Source organism: Schistocerca piceifrons, chromosome 7, assembly GCF_021461385.2.
Source record: "Schistocerca piceifrons isolate TAMUIC-IGC-003096 chromosome 7, iqSchPice1.1, whole genome shotgun sequence".
NCBI classification, from domain to species: Eukaryota; Metazoa; Arthropoda; class Insecta; order Orthoptera; family Acrididae; genus Schistocerca; species Schistocerca piceifrons.
Genome location: NC_060144.1, coordinates 218,858,004 through 218,870,434, shown reverse-complemented (window position 1 = coordinate 218,870,434; position 12,431 = coordinate 218,858,004). Strand labels below are relative to the sequence as shown.

The following is a 12,431-nucleotide window of genomic DNA, read 5'->3' as shown; positions in this document are numbered from 1 at the left end:
CACACACACACACACACACACACACACACACACACACACACACACACACACACACACACACACCCCCCCATCCGCACATACACAGACACAAGCAGACATTTGTCACACGTCTGTGTATGTGCGGATGGATATGTGTGTGTGTGTGTGTGTGTGTGTGTGTGTGTGTGTGTGCGCGCGCGCGCGTGTACATGCGTGCAAGTGTATACCTGTCCTTTTTTCCCCCTAAGGTAAGTCTTTCCGCTCCTGGGATTGGAATGACTCCTTACCCTCTCCCTTAAAACCCACATCCTTTCGTCTTTCCCTCTCCTTCCCTCTTTCCTGATGAAGCAACCGTTGGTTGTGAAAGCTTGAATTTTGTGTGTATGTTTGTGTTTGTTTGTGTGTCTATCGACATGCCAGCGCTTTCTTTTGGTAAGTCACATCATCTTTGCTTTTAGATATATTTTTCCCATGTGGAATGTTTCCCTCTGTTATATTCAGAACATTATTGTTATATGCATAATAATACTTATTATGAATAACTCTCAGGAGATTATGGATTTTATCATAAAGAGGTTAAAAACACATCATTAATAGTCATATAAATTATATAAAATTATATACTTCATAGTTATTAAAAAAATATACTTACAATTTAGATGCCAAAATGTTGTTTGTTTTGTGATCTTCAGTGTGAATACATACTGGCAGCCCTTCATGCTACTCTATCCTGCGCAGTTCTCATTATTTCTGAATAACTGTTACAACCTAGTCCTTTTGAACCTGCTTACTGTGTACATCTCATGGTCTCCCTCTACAGTTTTAAGCGCCCCCCCCCCCCCTCCTCGTGCCTCCCTCCAATACTAAATTGCTAAATTAGTGATCCCTTGATGTACCTTTTTTTAGGTTGGACATGCCACAAATTTCTTTTCTCCCGAATTCTGTTCGATACCTCCTCTTTAGTTGCGTGATCTACCCGTCTCATCTTAAAGCTTTCTTCTGCAGCACCACATTTTAAAGCTTTCTATTCTCTCCCTGTCTAAACTGTATATTGTCTATATTTCACTTCCATACTGTGCACACTCCAGACAGGTAGCCCCAGAAAAGACTTCCTAACACTTAAATCTATATTTGATGGTAACTAATTTCTGTTCTTTTCTTGTCACTACCAGTCTACATTTTGTATCGTGTGTACTTTGACCACCATCAGTTACTTTACTGCTAAAATAGCTAAAGTTATCTATTACTTTCAGTGTCTCATTTTCTAATCCGGTTCCCTCAGCATTACCTGATTTAATTAGCCTAAATTCCATTATCCTTGTTTTGCTTTTGTCAATGCTCATCTTATATCCTCCTTTCAAGGCATTAGCCACTCCATTCGACTGTTCTTCCAAGTCCTTTGCTATCTCTGATGGAATTGCAGAGTCTAGCAAACCATAACGTTGTTAATTCTTCTCTCTGAATATTAATTCCTTGTCCACATTTTTGTTTGGTTTCCTTTACTGCTTGCTCAGTGCACAGATTGAATAACCTCAGCAACTGACTACAACCCTATTTCAATCACTTCTCAACCACTGCTTTTGTTTCAAGCCTGTCAACTCCTAAGTGCTGTCTGGTGTCTGTACAAGTTGTAAATAACCTTACGCTCTATGTATTTTACAAAGAGCATATTCCAGTCAATATTGCCTTTTCAAAAAGCTTCTTTAATTTTCCTGTAGGTGTCATCCATCTTTCCTCTAGTTATACAGGATGAAGCACTAATTATTCCCACCAAGAATAACTCTGAGAGTATGTTAGGAGCTGAAAAGTTTGTGGGACAAAAGTCGCATGGGACATCGGGGGCCAAATATGACATTGGTTTTCTGTTGCTAGGTGGGGTCGCTTCAGAGATATGAAGGTCAACTTTGTTTTGTCCTTTAAATGGGTTGTTTTAGTCCGGTACTCATTTTCTGATAGCAGCTATCGAGATGAATCCAGTGATATGTAACAGTAAGCTCTTTGAAGGTCAACGAAGGTCACAAAGGTGGCATGAATGTCCATTTACAGAAAGTGATCAAAGTGATGACCATTGGTATCAGCGCAGTGCTGCAGTCTTCTTATCTTGAATTGAGTGGTATTCCTTATCACATCGGCACTTATCGAAGCACATGCTCTGACAATTCTCTCTCACATATCTTCAGTTGTAGTTGGAACGTCTTTATGAACACTGTCTTTTACGGATCCTCACAAGAAAAAATCCAGAGGCATCAAGTCTGGTGAACAAGCCGGCCACGACACATCTCCTCTGCATCCAGTCCAACGATTTGGGAATTGTCTCTGCAACTGATTTCTAGCCATCAGCGAAAATTGTGCCGGACACCCATTCTGTTCCTTGTTCCTAAAGGTTTCTTCCAATAACAGACCTAATGTTTCTTGCAGGAATGTGGTGTACTTCCTACCATTGAGATTTCCTGTGATGAAGTAGGGGCCTATAATTCTGTCCTCCAGAACCCCACACCATACGTTCACCGACAATGGGTTTTGGTGTGCAACTTGCTGCAGCCAACATAGATTTTCAGTTGCCCAATAATGCATGTTATGCAAATGAACATTTCCATGGTTCATGAATGTAGCCTCATCAGTAAATAAAATCAAATTAATAAATGTGTCATCCCTGTGAATCTGAAGTTCAGCCCATCGGCAGAATTCAATGTGATGCATACAATTTGTACCAGTTAATTCTTGGTGGAGACTGATATGGTAAGAATGATGTTTATGGTGATGCAGGACTTGAACAACACTACTCTGGCTCATGCCAGATTCCCTTGCTAACTGACACGAACTAACACAAGGATCTCGAACCACAGTGGCAAGAATACAAGTTTCTGTTTCTTCATTAATAACTTTCCTATGCCGGATATGTTTCTGATGCATTAAAGATCCAGTTGTTCTCAATTTATCATACACATATTTAAATGTATGCTGTGTAGGGTGAGCACATTGAAGACATCTTTCAGTGTATAAGTCTCTAGCTCTCACTGAATTTCATTGGAATTCTCTCTAAATGTGAAGCATATCGACTTGTTCTTAGAGGGAAATCATCATTAACATTTGCATGATTTGATGATATTAGTCTTACCATTCCTATTAGTGTTGTATTGTGAAATAATCGAATGATGTTTACATGTCAATGGCATGCTAGCTGGGTATGCCATATTCGGTGAATATTTACTATTTGCACAATATATGAGAAAGAATTGTCAGAGCATGTGCTTCGATAAGTGCCGAAGTGATAAGTAATACCACTCAATCCATAATAAGAAGATTGCAACAGCGCATTGATACCAATGCTCATCACTTCGATCTCCTTCTGTAAATGGATGTTCATGCCACCTTTTTGACCTTCGTTGACTTTCAAAGACCTTACTGTTGCACATCATTGGATTCGTCTTGATAGCTGCTATCAGAAAATAAGTACCAAACTACAGCATCCCAAGAGTTGACCTTCATATCTCTGGCATGACCCCACCTAGCAACAAAAGGCATCATATTATGGTCCCCATTGTCCCATGCAATATTTGTCCCACAAACTTTTCTGCTACCATCATACTTTAGGACTTATTCTAGGTGGCGATAGTTAGGGACTCATCCTGTATATGCTTGTATTTTGTTACATTTGTCCTCTAGCCATTGATGCTTAGCCATTTTGCACTTCCTATCATTCTCATTTTTTAGACGTTTGTATTCCCTTTTGCCTTCCTCATTTGTTGCATTTTTATATTTTCTCCTCTCATCAGTTAAATACAATATCCCCTGTGTTATCCAAGGATTTCTATCATGCCTTCTCTTCTTACCTGTTTGATTTCTGCTGCCTTCACTGTTTCATCTCCCAAAGCTACCCATTTGCCTTGTACTGTGTTTCTTTCCCCTGTTCTAATCAAGTGTTGCCTAATGCTCCCTCTGAAACTCTCAACACAGGTCCCATCTCCTAAATTCCTACCTTTTCCTAGATTTTTTAGTTTTAATCTTCAGTTCACAATCAATGGTCAAAGTCCACATCTTTTCCTGGAAATGTTATACAGTTTAAAATATGATTCTGAAATTTGTGTCCCACCATTATACACTCCTGGAAATTGAAATAAGAACACCGTGAATTCATTGTCCCAGGAAGGGGAAACTTTATTGACACATTCCTGGGGTCAGATACATCACATGATCACACTGACAGAACCACAGGCACATAGACACAGGCAACAGAGCATGCACAATGTCGGCACTAGTACAGTGTATATCCACCTTTCGCAGCAATGCAGGCTGCTATTCTCCCATGGAGACGATCGTAGAGATGCTGGATGTAGTCCTGTGGAACGGCTTGCCATGCCATTTCCAGCTGGCGCCTCAGTTGGACCAGCGTTCGTGCTGGACGTGCAGACCGCGTGAGACGACGCTTCATCCAGTCCAAAACATGCTCAATGGGGGACAGATCCGGAGATCTTGCTGGCCAGGGTAGTTGACTTACACCTTCTAGAGCACGTTGGGTGGCACGGGATACATGCGGACGTGCATTGTCCTGTTGGAACAGCAAGTTCCCTTGCCGGTCTAGGAATGGTAGAACGATGGGTTCGATGACGGTTTGGATGTACCGTGCACTATTCAGTGTCCCCTCGACGATCAAGAAGTGGTGTACGGCCAGTGTAGGAGATCGCTCCCCACACCATGATGCCGGGTGTTGGCCCTGTGTGCCTCGGTCGTATGCAGTCCTGATCGTGGCGCTCACCTGCACGGCGCCAAACACGCATACGACCATCATTGGCACCAACGCAGAAGCGACTCTCATCGCTGAAGACGACACGTCTCCATTCGTCCCTCCATTCACGCCTGTCGCGACACCACTGGAGGCGGGCTGCACGATGTTGGGGCGTGAGTGGAAGACGGCCTAACGGTGTGCGGGACCGTAGCCCAGCTTCATGGAGACGGTTGCGAATGGTCCTCGCCGATACCCCAGGAGCAACAGTGTCCCTAATTTGCTGGGAAGTGGCGGTGCGGTCCCCTACGGCACTGCGTAGGATCCTACGGTCTTGGCGTGCATCCGTGCGTCGCTGCGGTCCGGTCCCAGGTCGACGGGCACGTGCACCTTCTGCCGACCACTGGCGACAACATCGATGTACTGTGGAGACCTCACGCCCCACGTGTTGAGCAATTCGGCGGTACGTCCACCCGGCCTCCCGCATGCCCACTATACGCCCTCGCTCAAAGTCCGTCAACTGCACATACGGTTCACGTACACGCTGTCGCGGCATGCTAACAGTGTTAAAGACTGCGATGGAGCTCCGTATGCCACGGCAAACTGGCTGACACTGACGGCGGCGGTGCACAAATGCTGCGCAGCTAGCGCCATTCGACGGCCAACACCGCGGTTCCTGGTGTGTCCGCTGTGCCGTGCGTGTGATCATTGCTTGTACAGCCCTCTCGCAGTGTCCGGAGCAAGTATGGTGGGTCTGACACACCGGTGTCAATGTGTTCTTTTTTCCATTTCCAGGAGTGTATAATCAATATGAAACCTTCCAGTATCTGCACATCTTCCACGTATACATCCTATTTCATTATTTTAAACAAGTGTTGGCAATGGTTAAATTAGCCCTGTACAAAATTCTACAGGTTTCTTCCATTTAATTCCTTTCCCACAGTCCATATTCTCCTACTACTTTTCCTTCTCTTCATCTTTCTTTTACTGAATTCCAGTCACCTATCCCAGTTAATTTCCCTCTCCCGTAACTATCTGAATTAATCTTTTATATGTCATATATTGTGTCAATCTCTTCATCATTTGCAGAGCTGGTTGTCATATAAACTTGTACTACTGTGGTGAATGTTGGCTTTGTGCCCAGGTTACCCACATGTAAACCTTTCTTCATTACTTGGTGTCTCATTGAAGAAAGTTTGCTGAATTTCTGTAAAACTGGTGTTAAGGAAAATATAGCAACAATGCACACTACACAACTTTTAATTATTGTAACTTTTCCCACATTTGTTGCCACTAAAGCCATTATGATGACCAGTTACAGCTCTCACATAAAATTTATTTACATCGGCAACCATCTTCACCTTAGTACTTGTCACTATGTGGTGACAGAATATTCAGAGTACACAGCTGCAGTTGAATTCTGGCACAACATCCACTTCACAAAGGTGGCTCCAGTTTATGTAGACAGTGGATATACTATGTCTTTTAATTAGTGACACAAATAAATAAGTGTTCATGTCGACAAAGAACATAACTGGAGTCTAAATTGCTCACACGTTTGCTCGAAGGAAAATTTCACAAAAGTTAATAGCAGTCATCAATACAGTTCAGTATCTTAAGGAAGTCTCACACTTACAACACACATAAGAATACTGGTGACAGATTAGAACTTGCTACTGGGTCATAGATGGACTTGCTGCACAGCTTTTATTATACTGTTGCCTAGGTGCAAACATCACTAAAAACTTGTTATGTCGTATTGCCACTGAGGTTTTCTGAGCTCAAACAAAAGACTGTGGCATGAGGTTGTCCTTATAAAGACTTATGTATGATAATTTTAGTATTTTGGAAATCACATAATGGTTTGAAAATCTGTTAGGTCAGATTTTTGTAATTTAGATAAAGCTGTGCATTACTACAGTAACTTGGTTTACAAAATATGTGGTGGGTTAGGAAAAAAAATTATTGAATTACGGGAGCATTTCATACACCCATGGGGGGATTTAATGGTTTACAAAATATTTGGTGGGTTAGGAAAAAATAATTGAATTACGGGAGCATTTCATACACCTATGGCGGGAATGTCATTTATAAAATGCAGTCGTCATATTGGAAATTCCGAAAAATTGTCCAAATACTTAATAAATGGCTTAATTAGTGAAAGATTTTATCCATTCCAAAAAATTAGAGCAACAAAAGTAGAATGCAAGAAACTGGAATTTAATAAGTACAGTGGCTAAATCAGCAGTAGAAATTTTGAGGTTGTACAGACTTCAATATTGTTTATCTATTAAGTTAATGAGTTTCAGCTGAATTTAAACATGTTACTCAAAGGTCAAGGTGATGGTATTTATAATGAATAGTTTCAGTATTTCTAAAACTGCTCTTAGCTCAGTCCAAATTAGCATTACCTGTCGTAGTAATAATTTCTATTCTCGATTACTTTTAATTAACAAGGTTTCCAGCAAAAATAAATGCACTTTCAGAATCTGCATATTGAAAAGCGTAGTCTGAAAAATAAATATACATGAAGCACGACCTGATTAATGTTTTGGAAGGTTCCAACACTAGTCTCTCTCGAGCAGACTTCACAGAAAATGACATACTAACAAAATAGCAGCTGTGCTGCAAATGCCACAGTGACATAAACTTCAGAATATAATACATTTGCAAATGCTCTATATGCATATAAATTTTCATGCATGCAGCTATATGATGGTTTCTCTACATTAGTCGGCATTTATATTGAAAAAAAATCATAAAATCTTGGACAGAGCAGACCTTGTTTATTACTTTGTATACATATTTTGTAGCATTTGAGTATTAAATCATGAATTTCTTCCAAACTTTTTGTAAATAGAAAAGTCTTTTTATGGAGTTACGTTTCACGTTGGGTCTTAAATATTTTGCGTTGCTGTATTGCGATTAATCTAATGATATTTTAAATGGAATATACCATCTTCTTTACTGTGCAGGTAGTGGACTAACTGGTGGAGCAATGTGAAACTCTGCAGATGCTGAGCTTCAACAGCAGATTACAATACCCATGGTTAATTACTTGAAGAGATCTGTCTGAAGATTCCTTTTTAAATGTGGTGTTTACACATCTTGAAAGGAAAAACTGAAGAAATTTCATTGTAACCAGTTTATTTATTTACTCTTAGAGAGTGTTTAATGTCTTTCTTTAGTAAATGGTGTTGTTAATTATACACACATTTTTAAGTAATTTTATAATTGTATAAGGCATTTGAATCATGTAAAATGTAATTCATGTTTTTACGGTATGGTAGAGTAGTATTAGGAAAATTCATGAGAAAATTCATAAAAAAGTGGCATCAAAGGTGCAGTTGCCTTAAATAAACAACATATTGCACAATGAATAATTGTTGTGCAAAAAGTAAAAAATGAAGACTGTGGTACAATTTAAATTTGTCTTATTTAAAAAATGAGAGGTACTAGATAATTAATGGAACTGAACTGAAAAACAATGTGGAAATTACAAATAAGTCATGTTACTGGTGTCCATGTCTTTAGAACATGATATTTTATTATGAAGTACTGTGCTTGCAAGTAATAATACCCAAACTAGCTTCGTTACTGCACTTTCTCTTTGTTTTTCATACTGCGTCCACAACTGTACTTAATTTTTTTGATTTTGGAAGCACATTTTTGTGCATTGTATCATGCTCTCATGGAAAACTGGCACAATCCAACAGATCAAAGAGTATGAACTAATTTCTAAATTGGTTTTGTACTCCATAATGCAATACAGGTTTATATATGTGGTGTCTGTCCTTTTGGTCATGTCCAAAAGAGGAGGCACCAGTTTGATCCTGCAGCCACTATGAATGAAGAGACAAAGAAATTAGATATGATTTATATGAATGAGGCAAACTGTAAATTTATGCCACACTGGGATTCAAACCTATTTCTCCTGATTTCCAAGAAGATGCGCTGACCACTACGCCATCTGGACACAGTGGTTATCACAGCTGCATGAGCTACTGTAGCATGCATTCTGTGAGACCCAAATTCTCAAGGATCAATAGTGTGTGGTGTAAGTTGAGAATTTGGGTGTGATGGGAGGCATGATAGGATATTCCATGCAGTTACGGTAGCCACTGTGTCCGGATGACATAGTGGTCATCACATCTGCTTAGTAAGCAGGAGACCCGAATTTGAATCTCCGTGTGGCACAAATGTTCAACTTGCCCCACTGATGTAATTTCATGCCAGTGGGAGCTAATGTCTTTAATTCTTTTGTGTCTCAATACAGGTTTATTAGAAAACTGTCTTCTCTTATCAGGCTGTGCTAGAGATAACCAGTACGGTAATGAATCCTTCCAGTGAAAATTCACACAGTTTTAAAATCTTTTGTGCATTTTTTCTGTTTTTGTTTTATCTCATTGGTGTGATAGTAAATAGTAAAAAATGGTTACTCACACTTTTAGTATGACAAGCAGTAGGAAAAGTTAATGAATGCGAACAGATGTGCAAGTCACTGTATTAAAAAATAATCGATTTAATTTGAAGAAAATAATCATAGAGTTAGAAGTGACAATTTCTTGAATATCATAAAACTAATTTTACAATGAGATGCATAGTTTATTATCCCAGTTTTGAGATTATCTGCTTTAAATTACTTGACAGACATTTTTTGTAAGCAAAATGAAGTTTTTGTGTTTTTAATTTTTGTTTTATATTGGCAGATATACCAAAGAATGCAGTTACATTGAAAGTTCTGCTTTTTTTACATGTTTCATAATGATGTGTACTTCATTTTCTTCCAAAAATTTTCAAGTTTGTTGACTTCTACATTCCATATGATGATGTGAATTTGTTAACTTTTGCATTCTATAAGGTGAAGTGCAAAAATGTAATGTGGGTGAGATTAAGTCAATATGTAAGACATCTTCCGGCAGAGACAAATAACAAATCACGTTTTAGACTAAAATACACAAGTAAAGTCATTTTCATGTGTGTGTTACAACTGTACTCAATAATTGTTGTTATACAGCACAGTTACTTCAGACTTTTACATTATTTACTTTTGATAGGACCTGAACAACTCAGTATCAAACACATTACAGAGCTTCTTGAAGTGCTTGAACCCACTTAGAATGTACAGTTTAAAAAAAAGTCTCATTTACATGAAATAAAAAGCATATCAAATGTATGTGATACAATATTAGACTGTGTAAAATTAGAATTTTGATATTTTATTCATCTGAGTACTATGTAACAAATTTTTAAATGCTCGTGTGCAATCATCACATGAAGAAATGAAATAGTAGGCATATACATATAATCTGTACTATGTAACTCACGATTATTTTTTTTACTTGCTTGTGTATTATGTTTAAAGTTACCTATGGTATGTAACTTTAGAGTTGGCTTTAATACTTTGCATACATTGATATTCCCAGTGTATTACCATGCAGAGAAAATAAATAGTTAAATTTGTGAAGTGCAGTCACCATTGGTGGAAAGAAGGGGCAGGGGGAATGAATAAATCAACACAAAATAATTTTGTTGTAAAAACATTGTGATTTCGTAAATGTAGTGTTCACTGATAACTCTGTAATATTCGTGCGCTATAAATAGTATCGTTGTCATTTTATAATATTTAATGTAATATTGTTGGAAACATGTTTAGACACTGAGTTTCATCCCAAGCAAGCAAGACAATAGCTATGGATGTACCAAAGAAACTCTCATGGAATTCATCTGTGGAAATATTAGAAAAATGTAGACAAGAATGAGCACATTGAGATATATTTCATAACAACTGTAGTGTTCCTTGGTTAAAATTTTAAACTCACTATATTAAAAAAGTTTAATGATATATTAGATGCTCTACATAAATGTACTTAGGCAGATTATAAAACGAAGTTGATGATAAAATAGGCGAATATCAGGCAGGTTTCCACAAAGGAAGCTATTTTTTCAAGCAAATTTTCTACCACAACTAATAAATCACATAAAATGATGCCAGAACAAGACTACGCCCATGGAATTATTTTCAGTGAATTTCAAAAAGCATACAATTCTATCAGCATCTCCTGTGTGTTCCAGTCAAAAAAATTTTGAAAAAAGATACTCATTTCAGAATTTTAAATACCTCCAATAAGTAATTCAAATGAAAGGAACTGACTAAAAATGCAGATAATACCAGAACCAGAAAGCTTCACATTACATATTAACTTTGCAAGGACACTTGTGCAGGTTTCAAGAAAAATTGAATATAGTAAATGCCAAGAAACTTTCACACTGGAAATGAGATAACAGAGTGAAAGGAAGAGGGAAAAAATATCAGAAAGAAAGATGAATGAATACCAATTCTTCCAATAAGTCATTTACAATTATTATTTTACGTAGTCCAGTTCTTGTCTTAATCAAATCAAGAAGACATGAAATATCCCTAGTTGTCAAATTTACTTGGCAGATATATAGACAGATTGAATTGAAGACTCTTGTGCTCATTGTTTTATTCTGTCATTCTCATTCTTAATTTCATTCTTCCTGCTCTCTGATGAACTTCACGTGTTCTCCTTTGGGTTACTCTTTATATCTGAAAGTAAGCAAGCCATTATAAGGTGTGAGTAAACGTGGTCATAAGGTGTTTGGTCAGAGCAGTTAATTTTCACTTTTCTAATATTATGTAGCTCTGCTGAAGGTTGTTATTTTTTCCACTGGAATGAAGAAATTTATTGCCTTTTCTTCTTCTTTTTAACATATAATATCATCATATTTTACATTGAACAGATGATAGAACATTTCCAGAAATATATTGGAAACTTTTATCTTTGGTGGTGAACCTATCCATCATTTTGTTTCTGCAGATTGTAAGTTAAATTTTGTGAAGACATAATTCCAGCTATCCAGCTTTTCTGATACTGAATTTCTTGTTTGTTCCTTTACTGCAAACTCTTCCTGAACTTGAGAACTAGGCAGTCTAATGGATAGCATTCTTTGAGCCATTACTGTGACAGGCAATAGAGAAAACAAGACACTCTTTCTTTTTGTTAATTTGTATCCATTTATACACAACTGCAGAATGTATGAAAAAATATTTTTTACTTTGTCAGTTTAATTTTTTCCAGGCCATGATATTTGGAAAACCATCTAAACACTCTTAAGTGTATAAATATACCATTGTTAGGTTCTTCACATGTATACATTGTTACCATATCAATGTAGTGGATATGAGCTGTGCTTGTCATACAATTATGTTGATTTTTTCTAGTTTAATTTCTCCTCAGGTGCAGAATTGGGTTTAATAAAGCTGACTGCAGTATATAAACATTGTTGCAATTGTTAACTGTTGGGAGCAGAACGCGTGTTGGCAAATTGATACAAAGTATAAGAAAGAAAGTTGTAAAAATGTTGAGTTCCTCTTAAAGCTGAAATAATAGATGTTGGCCCAAATGTATACATTCATTTTACTTTCTATCATATTAGATCCCAAAGAAAGAGTCAGAAAGTGGACTGTGACACAAATTATTGATCTGTTGTTTCTGTAGCTACTGTCATCTCATACTTGAAGACTTACATGGATAACAGCTTATTCAGTAAGAATCTGTGTGTAATTGTATGCATTGGTTTTGAAGAGTTTCACTGAATGAATAGTTTGTTTGACTCTATGGTTAAAATGAAATGAAGACATGGTCTGTTACAAAAAAGCAGTGTTGTCAGTCAGTTACACTTGTGTAAGCAAGTGAAATAATGA

The 12,431-nt window shown here is 37.7% G+C and overlaps 1 protein-coding gene across 3 annotated transcripts in view; it reads left to right on the top strand.

Moving 5' to 3' along the window:
- LOC124804674 (lysoplasmalogenase-like protein TMEM86A) overlaps positions 1-12,170 on the top strand; it is a 469,371-nt gene extending 457,201 nt beyond the window's left edge. For all 3 annotated transcript variants that reach the window (XM_047264918.1, XM_047264917.1, XM_047264915.1), the window contains exon 7: positions 7,678-12,170. The gene's annotated coding sequence lies outside the window, so the exon portion shown is untranslated. The remainder of the gene's footprint in view (positions 1-7,677) is intronic.
- Positions 12,171-12,431: the final 261 nt, after the last annotated feature.